This window comes from Humulus lupulus, chromosome 8, assembly GCF_963169125.1.
Source record: "Humulus lupulus chromosome 8, drHumLupu1.1, whole genome shotgun sequence".
NCBI lineage: Eukaryota > Viridiplantae > Streptophyta > Magnoliopsida > Rosales > Cannabaceae > Humulus > Humulus lupulus.
In genome coordinates this window covers 158,548,396-158,557,320 of record NC_084800.1, presented here as the reverse complement: position 1 = coordinate 158,557,320, position 8,925 = coordinate 158,548,396, and the positions used below count along the sequence as shown (strand labels likewise).

The following is an 8,925-nucleotide window of genomic DNA, read 5'->3' as shown; positions in this document are numbered from 1 at the left end:
CTTACATTCACCTTGGCAGTGTTGATCGATAATAATTATGCATAGGGAGCAAGTGTGTCAGGCAAAGCATAGACATAGTTGTCATTGGCGGTAACAATAACCATAATAAATGAGTATACATAATGAAAACTAACTATCGTGTTTGAAGGCTACCTCTTTGATTCATTATATCAAACATAAAATATTACTAGACAAGCCCTTGCAGGTGTGTACTACACCAAATACCCATTTCCATAACACATTAATATAATACTAATAAAAAACAGTTATGCTAGACTAATAAGACTTGCTGAAACAAAAAAAAAACACGGAGGGAACGAAATTTTCGGCGCCAATTGAATTAATATAATGGCGCCTTTAGTCTCTTTTTTCCCATTCTCATTCTGTATCCTTTCAATCTTATAATATTATATCATATGTTTTCTTGGTTCTCTTTTTTTCTCTTCTTGTTTCCCGTCTCTCTGCCTTCTTCCTTCTTCTGTTTCCTTTCCTTTCCTTCTCCTTCTCCGTCCTTCTCCGTCGTAGTCTTGGCAGACTCCAAGCTCTGACGCTCTAGTCATGGAGCATGCGACACCCTTGGGGATTGGTTCAAAGTGCGACGTTGAGGAACCGCCGGGTATCATAGTTGTCTCATATCTGCAACAAATAAAGCTCTCAGGGGTGATGTCTTTCATGGAGTAGTTCAGGTGAGTCTTTCTTGGATTTAGAAAGTGATTTTGTCATTTTTTTGTTTAGATTTTTTGGTACACGAGATGATTTGTTGCTTAGATTATTATATGCCCTTAACCTAATTTTACTGCAGGTGATTTTCCATTATTGTTTTTCATGACCATTCCAATTGCTTCAATATTTGTTCTTGACATTCAATTTCCCTCCCTTTTCTTCCCTTCTCTATCACAGTCTTTGTAGACTCCAAGCTTCGGCACTTCGCAATCGTCTCGTCATTTTTGCTGTGTTAAAATGGCTGTCTTACTCGACGAGAAGAAGAATTTTACTCTGAAAAAGTCAGAGGAGGCTTTCACTGCTGCTAAGGTATTTCTCTTTTGTCCAGTGATGTTTATTTTCTTTTCTTTTCTTTTTTCGAATCTAAATTGAGTTGAGTTTTAGTTTGACCGTGTCAAAGATTTGGTTTGTTTGTATTGGTTTTTCCTTGACTTGGGGATATGGGCTTGTCACATTTTGAATGAGACGTAGGATTTTCTGGGTTTTATGAGATTCATATGATGGTACTGGCTTAAATTTTTCCTGGTTTTGTGAAGAATCAAGAGATGGATTTCAGTTTGGTATCTCCATTTTTGAGCTTCAATTCAGCTGTTATTTTGCAATGCGCCTAATTTTTATGGTGTCAGTGCAAGCAACCTTGGTTTTCTCATCTGAACAGTTTTAAATCTGCTTAAGCAAATTTGGTGCAGAGTCTAACTTGTTTAAGGCTTATCTTCAGCTGGAAAAAGTTGATGCGGCTCATATTTTTATTAACTTGGCAAATGCCTGATATATCAATGTCTGTAAAACTTGGTTTGGTTTGAGATTAAATGTTGAAAACATTCGGTTTGTGTAAACATTTGATTATGTATCAGTTGGTACATTGCTGACCGTTAGCCGTATATATTGTTGTAGACTTGTACTGTGTTCAAACCGTGCTCGTCTGTTAATTTTTTTTCCCTATAGCACGATCTTCATTGTTTTACAGCCTTTTATGAATATGAAAGCATGGCCATACTTGAACTTAAATTCGAGATTCAATGAGTGAAAATATAGCATGATTTTAGATGTAGTTTAGTGGTTCAATATTCCCAGGTGCAATTCATTACAAATATAATCTATGTTTCCTTGTGTTGTGCCATGCCCAAATAATCTTGTTGAAGTGTTGGTTGCCTGTTTCTACTTGAAATATGCATATTTCAAACTGGTGGTAATACAGCTAGTAATTATATTTCAGTTCATTCTGTTTTGCTAGGATCATATTAACTCTCAAATGTGAACTGTGTTTCAGGTTGTGCTCCAGGGCCTCCACCTCCACCTAGACCTCCAGGTGGCGCACCTCCTCCACCTCCTCCTGCTGGTACCAAAGGAGCAATTCCTGATGCGAGAGGCCTATCTATAGGGAGGGGGCGTGGGCTTTCACGTCCTATAGGGATGGGGGCCGCTGCTGCTGCCCCACAAAGATCTTCATTAAAACCACTGCACTGGAGCAAGTTTACAAGAGCATTGCAAGGAAGCTTGTGGGAAGAATTGCAAAGATATGGGGATCCTCAAATGTATTTCAACTTCTGTTGCTGTCCTATTGTTCTATTATTATGAATTAGTAATATTTTTCTATTTTTTCCTTTGAGAAGTACCAATATATCCATCCGCCTTACATTGTTTGTTTAAATTCTACCTTTCTCAATTAGTAATATTGCTTCCTTTTGTTTTAGTGCTCCAGAATTTGATGTGTCAGAGAAAGAGAGTCTTTTCTCTGCAACAATCCCTAAACCTGCTGATTCAGGGAGCAAAACTGGTGGCCATGGGAGTCCTTCGCATGATCGCTTAGTATATATAACTACTTGTTTCGTTGGTCAGCATGTGGATGCCCATGTGCAAAATGGATCCATATATTCTGGAATATTTCATGCAGCAAACGAAAAAGATTTTGGTAGGTTTCACTTTTTTATTTTTGTTGAAGAGCTTATGTTTTACAGGTTTCAACCTTTTTTATTTATTAAAGATCCAATCTTTAATATCTTAGTCTTCATTGAGTATTTTTCATTTTTTCTTGCGTTTAGTATTACTTTAGTCAGCTGACAGTTCTAATCCTGTATTTTAGATGAGCTTTATCACATTCACCTGTTTGTTACATTCAGGAATTATATTGAAGATGGCTTGCTTGACAAAAGATGGTAGCTCTCGAGGACAAAAGTCTCCCGCGGAGTCAGTTAGCAAGCCTCCCGCAAAGACATTGATTATACCTTCTAAAGAACTTGTGCAAGTTATAGCAAAGGTTTTGCAATATTTATGTTCTGTTCTTATTTCTGATTTCAATTTGTTGCATATATTTTAAAAAGTTCCACTGCTTATGGTTTTTGTTTGAGTTATGTTATTGTTTTGTTATTACTATAACTAATAACAAAACTATTGCTACTATATTACACTAATGCCTTGCTTGGTAAAATTTTTGGTTTCAAAAGTGAATAAAGGGTGGAGATCTTATCAAGATGTTACTTCAGAAAATCTTCACAATTATTTTGAATATTGAAATAGAAATGTTTACGGGCAATAGCATAATAGGTAGCTACATTAGATATTACATAATTGGATAGAGTATGCTGATGCAGTGGTAATTCAACTTTGACAGGATGTTTCTGTTACAAGTGAGGGGTTTTTAGATGAGGCTCAGTGTGAAAAACAGCAGAACTTATGATAGATTCTGTCATATCGCAATCTCGCCATGTTGAGTTGGAGAGAGAACTTAAGCCATGGGTCCCTGACGAAGATGATCCACAATGCCCTGAATTAGAGAATATTTTGTATGGCCATTGGAATAGGTTGTTCTAACATCTATTTTTTCTCATATTTATTGGTGATATACTGCTATTTCAATGTTGCAAATGATTTTTTCTTTCAAGTAGGGTGCCATTTGAACAACTTTGTGGTTCGATTGGTAATTTTCATTTTCTTTTAAATTTAAAGCTAATTTGTGATAAGCCTTTAGAGCACTGATGCTTCTTTAGATTTTTTTTTTTTTTTTGCTTTCCTAAGTAATTACTAGTGCGCTTTTCCTTTTAGGGGATGGGACCAGTTTACAGTAAATGAAGCATTGTTTGGAGTTAAAAGCACATTTGATGAGGAACCTTACACCACAAAGCTTGAGAGAGGTCCTAAGACTCGAGAGTTGGAAAAGGAAGCTCAAAGAATTGCAAGAGAAATTGAGGGTGAGGACACTCGTGATCTTCATTTAGCAGAGGTGAGGCTTTGTTGATGGTATTTTGAACCTATAAATACTTTTTTTTTTACCTTCGAAGTTTTCTAGTTTTGGATGTGGATTTTTTTAAATGCAACACAGGAAAGAGGCTTTCAACTCAGTGGCAATTTAGATATTGATGAGGAGACAAGATTCTCTTCTGTCTATCGTGGTAAGATAGCTGATGACAGTGGTTATGATGAGGACGTATTGGTGGATTCACATAATAATGATACCTTTGGAGATTCCTCTACCTCTGGAATTTATACTTCAGCTGACTGGAACAAAGGAAAAAGTAATGATGTGGCTCGAGCTTCATCAAGTTCTTGTGCTATGGTAGCTCCTTCATCAGAAATCTTTCTCATAATTTTTTACTCAACATGTTAGCTATTGAAGTTCGTTGTTGTTTAGTCTTTTGAATTATCTAAACAAGTTTGTTGCACTCTGGATTATTGTCAAAGTGTTGGTTGGTAAACCATATGAATATTTTGAAGCAAAATGAACTGCAAGACCTTTCTAAAATTTTGTTCTTAATTATATTTCTTTTTTGGAAATTGGGTTTATTGAAGCAACAGCCTATAAATCTCCATGCTATCTCCACCCCACTCCCCTTCCTCTCTATCCAGAAAGGGAAAAAAATTAAAATAAATAAAGAATAAAAAAGTTTATTTTCGAGGTGTGTTCCATAAATTTATGCATCCTTTTTTTATTATGAAAATTTAAAATTTATTCCTGATATAGTGCTGGTTTTTCCCTGTACATTGTTTTGTTGAGAATGTTTTTCTCTATATATATTTCTCTTTTATACAAATGTTATGGATTGCTTTTGCAGGATCAAGCACAGTCTTTGCATTCAAGTGTTGGTGTGGATTTAAGCAAGTCTGGTTCCTATGATCATGTTGGGAAGCTGGCATCAGAACCACCTTTTAAAAGCTCTTCCGCTACAACCAGTGAAAGCAGGTTCCCAATAGAGTAATCATATTCATTTCTTTAGGATTTTTTTTGGTGTGTGTGTGTGTGGAGGGAGTGGGGAGAAGAATTTTAATTTTTTTGATGTACTTTAAAGCAGCACCCGCCTATTTCATTACTAGCTTCTCTTGTCTGAAATTTTAGGAACTTGGATAATCAACTTTGCGAACATGGAGGGAGTGTGAAAGAGTATTCAGAAAAACAGGCTGTGAGTTAAACAGGCTAAGTTTTTTTTTTCAATTACGGTTTGGATAGTCTATTTTATTTTATTTTTTTTAAATCACAACAAATATTTTATTATATTTAATTTTATTTTATTAATTAGACTAAGGATAAAATATGTAATCTGGTGTACTAACTTTGGCATGTAACAGGATTCTATACACCGTTAGTATCCTTGTTGCTAACTTGGCACAAGTAGCTGAGCATGGTCACATGCTTATATCGTAGAATTATTGCAATGGCAGTGTTTCTTTTTCTGTAATCCTGTAACTATTTTCCTTTTGACCTTTACAATTGCTTAAACATGTCAAGAACTTGATAATGTAACTTCCTCCAGACTTCTGCTCTAGATGGTGAAACTGATCTAAAGACCAGGTTTATTCCCTTAGCTTGCATGGGGATTGATCTAGAAGTCTTGCACAAAATCAAGGTAAGCTTTCCATGAAGATTTCTATCGGGTTTTATTTCACTTTAATAAGTGATGATGCATTTCTCTCTCTCTGCAGGGTGTGATTGAGTGCCCTGTTCCTGACAAGGACATTAGAAGATTTGATGCAAATTTACGGTTGTTTCCTCCTTTTATTGATAACGATCTGTGCCCATTAACCATTAAAAACACAATTCTTCAGTCATGTTACTTGCGGAATACCGAATGGGCATGTGGAGTAGCTGTTTATACAGGCAAGTTTGTTTATTCTAGTTGTCAAGGCCATATTTTAATGCATACCTCTCTGTTCATGCATGCACATATTTGTTTTGTTTTGAAGCAATAAGAAGAGGGAAGTTCTCATAAATGGTAAGTGACCTTATGCAGTATATGAAAAAAATTATGAATAAAGTATGAAAATTTGTACTTTAATCATGACATCTGCTGGTGAAGTCGACAACTTTCATATTAATTATCAACATCAATATGCCAAGGGAAATATCTTAGTACCTCCCATACTTGCTACTGTATCTTAAGAAATAATAATTGATAAAACTTGTATTTCTGATTGATGGGAATAGCACAAATTTAAGTGAGTCATGCTTCTTCTTCTTCTTCTTCTTCTCTCTCTTTCTCTATCTATCTATCTATCTATATATATATATATGTCTCTCTTTAAAGGCTTTCATGTGGTTGATGGCTTCAGTGCCTACAAATTTTGTACCTTCTCTGCAATCTGATCAATTTTAGTTATGGAAGTTTCCAGAGGATTGATGCTGTATTGTTAGAATATCATAATATACGTGTATCTTAATGTTATCTCAACGAGTTTACATAGTGAATTATTCTTATTTTTATCAGGCAATGAAACCAAGTTGGGTATGAGTAGGGGCATACCTGAACCAAAGCTTACAGCTATGGATGCTATGATTGACAACTTGACTGGAGCTATATTTGTTTTTCAAATTGTCATTGTTATGGTTCATTTAATCTCTTCCTTGATGCAACATCTGATCGTTGGTAACCTGAAAATTCTATTATAGAGAAGTCAAAGTCAAGGACATTGTTGGCATTGCAGTTTTATATACTAATAGAAACACTATCGTCTCTAGTGTTTTGATTTTTCATCAGTCTGAATTTCATTAGTCTAGGATATGCCTTGTAGCTGCCCTTTGTATTGATGTTGCATATAGTTACTGCAGAAATGAAATAGATGTAGTTTTCTCTTACAGGAAGCTGTTTTGTGAAATTTGCAACAACTATTGAAGCCGACAAGGCCATTGCAGCTCTAAACAATCAACATTTTTTTCCTGGGGTGAGTTAAAGCTTTAGTGCTCTTTACATGGAGGATATGAATACTCTTGTTGTCTGTGGTCGCATCAACTGAGTTATTGGTTAAAGTTTTTGTTGTCTTTACCTTTTTTAGGAACAAATGCCTATTACGGTTAAGTATGCAGGCAAGCCAGACAGAGAAAGAGAACTTCATGGTATATTTCTGATCTTTAAGGCAGTGCCTTTTGAACTCCCTCTTGTAGTTGCATCTAGTCAATTTCTAGGCATCAGATGTCACGTTGGCAACAACTTTTGTCTAGCTCATGTATCTCACATTAATGAACATTTATTAGATCTTATAAAATCAAATCTTTGCGAGGTGCTAAGAGTTTGATGCACAGAGTTATGGACCAATTGGTTATAAAATATTGCTCCAAAAATATTTTTTGTGGCTTCCTAATGAATTTACAAACAAGAACTTTATCTATGTTATTTTAATGAAATGTTTAATGCAGCCTCTACCAACTAGAAGCAGTTCTCGGGAAGTTGCTTACAATATTCCCAGAGCTGCAGTGCCTACAAATCCTCAGATGCCTGAACTTCCATAATGTGATTGGAGTGAGCATACCTGCCCTGATGGTGGTGTCAGTAACTTTGATGTTCAAGGAACACTGTCGCTGCAGATTCTAAATGCAGAAGATGGGCAAATCCAAGTTCAGGTAATGTAGTCCAAGCTACTTTCTACTTGTAATCCTTGTGATAGTTTAATTTTAAGATGAGATATAATGTATGTGATGACATAGTAGGTAAGCTTAGACCTTGTCTTAATGTGTCATCAGGCTAGGAAACTAGTAATAATGTTTCTTCAGTGAGTCAACAGGAGGCCTCCTGTCTTTGTGTTTGATAATGGACTTCCAAGGTTGTCCTTCAACTGTCCTGCTTTAGTTTGTCTTGTTATAATTGTGCTATGATTGCCAGGATGATTTGATACGCTGAACAGACTAAGAACATCTTAAGTAATTTAGTTGCTGCTGTTGACAATTTATCGTATCTTCGAGCACTGATCTGTAGACTTATCTCAGTTTTTGGTTCAAAGTTTTGATTTTGAATTTTTCTTGCAAACGTTTCATCTGGGTATTAGTATAATTTCGATTTTAGTCACCATAATTGCTTAATATGGTTTTTTTTTTTCTGGGTTATTCATCTCTTATGTAATTGAAGTTAATTTTATTGCCTCTGAACTTATATTTATGTGAATTTCCATTTATTAATGCAGCATTTTGATTCATATCTTGTTAGTGAATTTTCATAATTTAATCCGATAAAAATCAATTTTTTAGTTGGAGTTTATACTGCTTTTATTCATGTTGTTTCTGATAGTTTTTAGTAAATTCTCTTAAATGGTTAAATTGTGTCTACTGACTGCATAGTCAATGCATTATTTCATAAGACCACTCAAGATAGTTTTATACGTAGGTAAGGAGTCTAATTAGTTAGCATCAGGATTAGGACTCCTAGTGAGACTAATTAGGCTCTTGGGCTTTCATTAAAATTTTCAACCTTTATTTTTAATACTTGTGCTCTTAAACTGTAAATTTCCTATATATAGGGAGCTTTTCTAACTGGTTTGTTGAATTAATTCGAGTTCTGTAGCTATTAGAAACAATGGTAAAGAATTGTGGGGATTACAGTAACATCTGATTATTGAGACAATATTATTATTTTATAGAAGTAAATATTCAATTAGGTTTAAATTGCATAATTATTATGTTTGTTAAAGGTGCCTTTATTTAAAGTGCAATACTGATAAAATGGATATTTGGAAGACTTTTTGATATTCCATTTGGCCATTCCTCACGGTTAAATATAGCTGCTACTATCATGCTTGTTTATTACATCATTTTTTGTGAGTAGTGCTTTTTTCTTGATTTAAATCCTTAATTTGTTTTGGTCAATGATGGCTCTTTATCTATTGTGGTACAGGCTCAAATGCGAGATTTAGCAGGGTTTGTCGAGACAAAACAACTCTTGTCTCTAAAATCAAATCATCGTATGAATTGGTTCGGCTTTGGTTGAGGCCTTTAGAATGGAAGAA

The 8,925-nt window shown here is 35.0% G+C and overlaps 1 pseudogene; it reads left to right on the top strand.

The window, feature by feature from the left end:
* The first annotated feature begins 363 nt into the window (after positions 1-363).
* On the top strand, positions 364-7,902 carry LOC133798582 (polyadenylate-binding protein-interacting protein 3-like; annotated as a pseudogene).
* The last annotated feature ends 1,023 nt before the right edge of the window (positions 7,903-8,925 follow it).